Raw genomic sequence first — 7665 nt, 5'->3', positions numbered from 1 at the left:
CGAGGCAAGGGCTGTTCGGGTCAGTCGCCGGTGGACCCGACACTTGCATAGAGGATTGTTGATGGAGGTACTCTCATCGGAGAATAGTTGACCGATTCCTTCAACAGCAATGAAGAGAGGTGGAAAGTCTTGGAGTTTGCAAAGTAATAATTCCTAATAAGTTAGGTATGCTTGATTTAAATTCTCATTTTTTTAACTTAATACTCTGTGAGTTGGAAAATTTATTTGTCCTCTGTAAGTACCTATTATATCTAAAGGGATGGTACTAATATTTCATGGGGTAATTGTTGTGACTCAGATAAGTCTTGGATAGTGTCACAGGATAAAGTCTGACATATTGTAAACAAAGCATATGTGCTTTTTAAATTAACTGCTTAACTACCAAAAAAAGTAGCTACCAGTAGGTACAGAATTAGTGCTAGTTTTCTCCGTTCTTTCCCTGTAGTTGACATGTTCTGGTAGTCAGATATCTGCGGCAGTAATTCATATTGTTTTGAACTTGTTCTTTACCTTTCTTTTTTATTTGTTTTCTTTTAATACTGTTATCAATTGATAATGAAAGGAAACTTTAACTTTAAAGTAAATATTATACTGTGCATTCACATCAGATTTCCTAGAAATACAAACTGTTTTATTTGAAATCATGAAAACTAAATCTTGGCCTCAGCAAACACGATGATGTTAACTGTGAGATAATATTAGGATTATTGATCTACCAGAAAAAAAGTAAACTTTTGTTTATTCATGACCTTGTGATGCTTAGTGGGATCGTGGCCATCTTCAGCAGATATTTATTAAGCGTTGACTATGTTACACATGTAAGCAAGACCAGCGTGCTTCCTGCCTTCATGGGTTACAAAACGTCTGGACTTGTGATCCAGGGGTTGGAGGATAACTTAATCACGTTGAGTTTTGCTTATGGCCGGCTTCCCTAGATATCAGGTCAATTGGCTAAACTAAAAAGTCAACTGGTAATTTATTTCAATCACAGAACCCCAACATTCTTATTAAATAATATCCAGTTGTTTTCTAGCTGAATTATTTTCTGGGTGAATTCTTCTTTTACAGATAGCCCATGCTACAAAGCCAATAAAATTTGCTAATGTGCATTTTACCACAAAAAAATAAGTTCTATCTAACCCTATTTATAATAAGAAACCATCAACTCTCCAAATACAAATGGATGATTATTTTTGCTTAAAAGTAATGTATCTATCAGGTTAGACTTAATTATGCCACATTAATAAGCAACACCAAACTCTTACTCTTTACACCTCCTCGCTTAGATTGAATGTCCATTGAATGCTCCTGGAGGAGGCTTTTTGTTCCATGATGTCTTTACAACAGGATTCAAGCTGATGAAGATTCCACCTCCATTACAAAAGCATTGTTTTTGCAGGAAGTATAAGAGGGAAATGAAAAATAAGTCACCAGATTTAAATTCTTTCTCTAAGAAATGGCGTGGATTACTTGTTTGGATTTTATTGCAAGTCAAGTCACATGACCTCACCTAATTACAGGGAGACAGAGAATGCATTTTTACTGTGTGTTCAAAAGGAGAAGAGCCAGAAATATTATAAGACAATCTTAACTGTTGCCGCTCATTATTTAATATATACAATGAACAGGCTAAAAATCTTTTCCTGGAAAGAGGTAAATAGAAAAGGCCAAATATAAATTACAAATGTTTACAACTAAAAACAATATTCTTTAACATTTTTGCTTCATAAGAGATGTGACTTTTGAGGGCATCGATTTACAGTGTTCAAAGCTTTGGAAACATTGCTTACTCACAGTTTTTGAAAAATTACTTTGATAAACACCATAATAATCTGGTTAATTGTTTCTCAATTAACAATAGGCATCAAGTTTAGAGGTTCTTAATGATTCAGGCCTTCTGAATTTGGTCTGTTATTTTAGTCTGCATCTCTCTAGAGCAATTATTATGAATTTTGTTGAAAAAATGGAAAATCCATATTTTTGTACCAAGACTTGAATCACTCACCTATAAATTATGACAGATAGTATTGTCTGGCTAAAACTTATACAAATATTATGACAAAAATTTGCAAAAATTTTGGCCTCAGGGTTAAGCACTATTATTGATCAATAGGCTTAATTTAAGTACTGTCACTTTCTCTGTCACTAGATGATGGGTCTATGGATTACAACAACTGGGTGTCTTACAAATTTTTAAAAAGTCACTGTATGCCCTGCCCTGTGATATCCAGAATTTGTGTCGCCCAATTCATCAGCAATTGACAATCATAAATTTAAGTGCTTTAAAGAGAGTTCAGTCATAAATTTTTGTTACCCGGTCCTCCCCAAAAGCTTACTAATTATTTGAGAGTAACATGGAGATGATAATTATTTATTTCTCTAAATATAAATGTAAATGATGTGTAGTAATGAACCTTGAAAATTATTCTACAAAACATTCTGATAAATGTTCAGAATTATATATACAAGAATAAGGAGTGTAACATTGAATTTAATGGCATATATTAGAAATAATGTAAAGGCCCCTTAACAGGGAAAGGTATATCCACCCAGTGGAGAATTGTGCAATCTTTAAAAAAGAATGTCATAATTTTTCATATATTGAAATGGAAGGGTATACCAAATAAATAGTAAAATTTGTAAAAGCTATTTGCTAATATAATCACAATCTGGAAAAAATATGAACGAGCTAAAATTATTATCACTGTTATATTCCACGTTAGTTTACACACATGCAAAGAAAAAAATGGGAAAATATATAACCAAATTCTTTGCCCTTGTCCTCAGGAATGGAATTTCAGGGATACTTTCTATTTTGCCTAATTCTGACTTGATTTTTTTTTAATACCAAGTTTTTTGTTTGTTTGTTTGTTTGTTTTTGTAATTAGAAAGTAAAGCAACAATAATGTAAAGCAAATAAGAGAAAATAATGTACCCAGATTATATATTTTTTTGAATTTTTAACAGAAGTACCTGAGCCACTTATGGTTCAATGTTCTTTCATTTACATGATATTAGAAACTTTAATTTGAAGTATATTGGAAGAGTTTTGGTTTATTCACCAAACTGTAGTTGATACAACTCTTGTCCTTTGTATAATGACATCAATTTTATTATTTTTCCTTGAATTCAAAGTCAGATGGAATTTTTTATAAGCTTTAATACACTTGCATTTCTGTATTACTAACAGGAAGAATAATGTAATTGCCACAAAATGCAAAGCTAAATTTAATGGTTAGGTGAATAATAAGCTCATTCTTGATGGCAGTAATAATAATTCTTTTCATTTGTACATATTTTACAATTTTCAAATGGTTTACCAAGCACTGCTTTGTCTAGATCTTACAAAAACCTTGACAAAACAGAAAAAAATTAAATAAATTCTCAAGGGTTAAGGTACTAGTAAATCATTCCAAAGGACCAGAACAGAGGTTTGCATAATTATTCCTTAGTGACATTTTTTTTTGCATCTAAGACATTTTTGCAATTGATTTTAGGTGTATTCTTTTATGCTTTTACATTCTAATTATCCATTTTTCATGTGCTTTGAAAGTTTATATGGCCTTAAAAATAACTGCTATTGGATATTCTTAAATACTATTTACTTTTGAAAGACCTCAATTTTCTTGTCATGTGGCCAACATAGTCCAAACGTAAGAGAGCTACTGATGGGTATTAAACAGCATTCATTCTTTCACCGGACATTGTGTTGGAAGCACTTCTGAAACACCACACATTGACCTAATTGCAAGTCATATGGAACTCTAAAAGGATATCCTTCATAACCACAATGTCTTTCAGTTTTTGTAAACTTGATCCTTCTAAAGGAGGCCATACTCATCTGTTTTAAATTTGGAGATATATTACAATGTGAGCAATTATAAATAGACTGATTTGTTGAATACATAGAAGAAGCAAATCCATTATTCTGCTGAAATGTAAGCATTCTTAATGAATATTATAGACAATATTGTATTTAAAGATTTAAGTCAGATTGAAAATATGTTTCCTCAACATGATGTTGGTTTTCTTTGTGCAGTTCTAATATTATGGTTGTGAAATGTACCTTCAGTAATGCACAAGGTTCATCAAATGCCATAATTCAGAGTAAAGCAGTTCTGCTGGTGTTATTATGATAATTGTTTGGTTAATATGTGCTGTGCAAAGATTGTTCCTCAATATGTAAAATCCCTAACATGGGCCTATTTGATGTATTTTAAAGCTCTCATGTTAAATATGAAGTAGGTTCAGGTACTGAGTATGCTACATTAGTTCACTGTTTTGGGGTTTTTTTTTTTTTTTTGTCTTTTTCGTGACCGGCACTCAGCCAGTGAGTGCACCGGCCATTCCTACATAGGATCCGAACAAGCAGTGGGAGCGTCGCTGCGCTCCCAGCCCCGCTGTGCTCCCAGCCTTGCACTCTCCCGAGTGCGCCACGGGCTCGGCCCACTGTTGATACGAAGTATGTAGAAAATGTATTTATATTTTTTTGTTTTCTGTCCTTTCTTTTCTTCTTCTCTCTCTCTCTCTCACTCTTACTCCATTCAGGAAGAAAAAGATAGGAAAAAAACGACAAGTATTTTAATAAAGCTGTTACTGTTGAAAAAGTTATTCTATGGGAAATCATGGTAATACATAAATACAGACAGTTATATTTTTCAGGACACCAACACTAAACAGCATTGTTTAATAGGATCCATATCAAAAGAAAAAAAAAATTACCAGCTTGGAAAAGAATTACAAACTTTCCTAAGCTACAAAAAAGAAAACTCTTCGTGTGTGTGTGTGTGTGTGTGTGTGTGTGTGTTTTCCCTCCTTATTTTGTGACTTGCTCTGAACATGTAAGTTCAGGGGTACAAGAGAATGAAAGGAAACATAATGAAAGGAAAATTAATTGAACATTTATAGAGCTCAGTAAGGAGTTTATTTTCAGCAGGGTCAATTGGCTGAGTTAATTTGCTCAGCCCTAGTAATAATGTGTTAGTGATTTAAGATTCAGTATCTTTTACATACTAGAAAATAAGTCAAACTTAAACAAAATATATTTTATTTAAATAGTCCACTTTCTTGCATTCCTACCAAATAACAATTCTTATGATACATTATGGTACTTTTTGGAAGTTTAAAAAAGCATGTAGAAATAGTAATCCTTAAATATGTATCTTAGGACTTTATAAAATACAAAATTAATGTAAATTATATTAGGATCTCAAAGAAGCAAAAATGTTCTCTGTAGTGTTTATTCTATTGATACCTCAGGTACCTTTTCATGAATATCAAAAATTGAAATTTACTAGAAGAAATTAAAGTGAAACTGCCTACTCTGTATTCACTGTCTAAACTCTACTGTGCATATTTTGTAGTTTTCCAATAAATTCTGTTCTAAAGACAGAATAGTTTTGGTCTCAGAACAATTGAGAGTTCTTACTAAAAAGCTAATTTCTTACAATCTGGTTCAGTTAGAATATTATTAAGAATTGCTCTGATAAAATTTATTTTAATACCTTCTTAGATTCAGGTATGTATTTTGTGATATGAAGGTTCTTCTGTAAAGTTAATTCAATTAAGGGCAGTGTCAAGTAATAATTATTCATTTGTTAATCATTAACATTGGAAATAAAATATGAAAATGAACTTAATATTACTGAATAATACATTATTTGGGATATACATTAGCTTACTCAGAATAAGTGTAGGAAGTTAATATTACATAGAGATGAATAGAACTGTTACACTGAGTATCTTAATGAGGCTTGAGGTATTTTGGATCCTTTTTTTCTTTTGTATTTTAAATACAACATATTATCATTATTTGTCAAAAGGAGCATACAGGAACTGAGAAATCAAATGTTTTGCCCTAGGCTATTAAGTAAATTTTTGGAGGTCATGACAATTGAATTATAACATTGACTAATAGATTAACTTATATATATTTTTTCATTTGACAAATTGTTTCTGATACAATTTTGCTCTTCATTGTCCTTTGTGGCAAGATATTTACCATTTGAAGATTTTTTTTTTTAATTCTGGTTCTATAGGTATTTAAACTGGTAAGGAAAATTTCTGGGTAGACATTTGAGTAAGGGAACTTACTGAAAGTTAAAAAGGTCACAAGTTAAAGTAGATTTAACAATATGGAACTTTCTTTTTCCTCACCCAAACTTACCTGCCCAGAGTGGCCTCAGGGTAGGTTCATTCACTGGGTCAATGGCATTAAGGGGAACCAGTTTTTTCCTCCTTCCACTTTGTCATTCTTGATATTAGGTTTCTAAATTCTTGGCCACAAAACATGTTTCAGTTCATACAAACGGTTAAACAAACAAACAAAAGTATGTATCCATTAAGAGCAGTAGAACTTTTTTCCAGTAAACTGTAAACTGACTTAGCATCTTATCTGCCAAAATTACTCAACCCACTAATACAAAGACTAATCACTGGAAAGGAGAAAGCAAATAGTAATTGGCTTAAAACAATGTCCTCTAGTCATTCAAATGTGTTGCTATAATCCCAAAGGGCTGCAAAGAAAACAAAGTCAAGGTTCTTTTTCAAACTGAAGAAAAGGATATTGGAGCGAGAACCAAAAAGCATATTCATTCTAGTGTAAAGAAAATTTAGATAATGCACATTTTTTAAATTGAGGCAAAATTTATATATAATGAAATTCATGGATTATAACTACACAATTTCATGGGTTTGAACAGAAAGTTTCTTAATGTAATCAAACACCTTAAGTTAATCAAGACAGAGAACATTTCAGTTTCTCCAGAAAGTTCCCTCATGCCTCTTTCCAGTCCATTCCCATACCGTATACAAAATGACTGTTCTGATTTCTATCAACGTAAATTATTCTTCATGTTCGTAAATATCAAAAAAGGGATTATACATGTTGTATTCTTTCATATCTGTCTTCTTTTTCTCCATATATTTTGGTTGACTGCATAAATAATTCTTTTTTCTTTCTCTCTCTCTCTCCCTTTTATTTTGCTTGTTTTTCATTTGTAGGAGTATTTCACAATTTGTTAATATATTGTCTTAATGATCTTTTGGGTTCCTTCAAGTTTTGGCTATTTTGATTAAAATTGGTAGGAACATTCTTGTGCAAGTGTTGTTGTGAACATATATCATTGCTCTTGTGTGAATATCTAGTAGTAGAATTTTGGGGTCAGAGGATAGATACATGTTTACCTTTATAAGAAATTGTTAAATAGTTTGCCAAAGTAGTTTTATCACTTTATACACTCACCATCAATGTATGAGAGCTCCAGTTGCTGTACATCTTAGTTAACATTCGCTGTGGTCAGCCTTTAAAATTGTAACCAGTCTAATGGTACTTCATTATTGCTTTAATTTGCGATTCCATAAGAGTAATGTTGTTGATTGTATATACACATACCTTTCTTTTCTTTTCTTTTCTTTTTTTTTTTTCCCCTAAAATGTCATTAAAGCATTTTGCCCATTTTATTTTGACTGGATAGTTTGCATTTTTATTTTTAAGTTGTAAGAGTTTTTTACATACACTGGATAAAAGCTATTTGACAGCTTTATACTGTGAATATAGTCTTCTAGTCTGTGTGTGCCCTTTTCATAGTATTAACAGTGTCGTTTGAAAAGCAAATTTTTAAATTTTGATATAGTCGAATTTATTATTTTTTAGGGGTTTTTTTG

The sequence above is a fragment of the Cynocephalus volans genome, chromosome 8 (genome assembly GCF_027409185.1).
Source record: "Cynocephalus volans isolate mCynVol1 chromosome 8, mCynVol1.pri, whole genome shotgun sequence".
In the NCBI taxonomy this organism is placed as follows: Eukaryota; Metazoa; Chordata; class Mammalia; order Dermoptera; family Cynocephalidae; genus Cynocephalus; species Cynocephalus volans.
Note: the sequence above shows the minus strand (reverse complement) of the source record.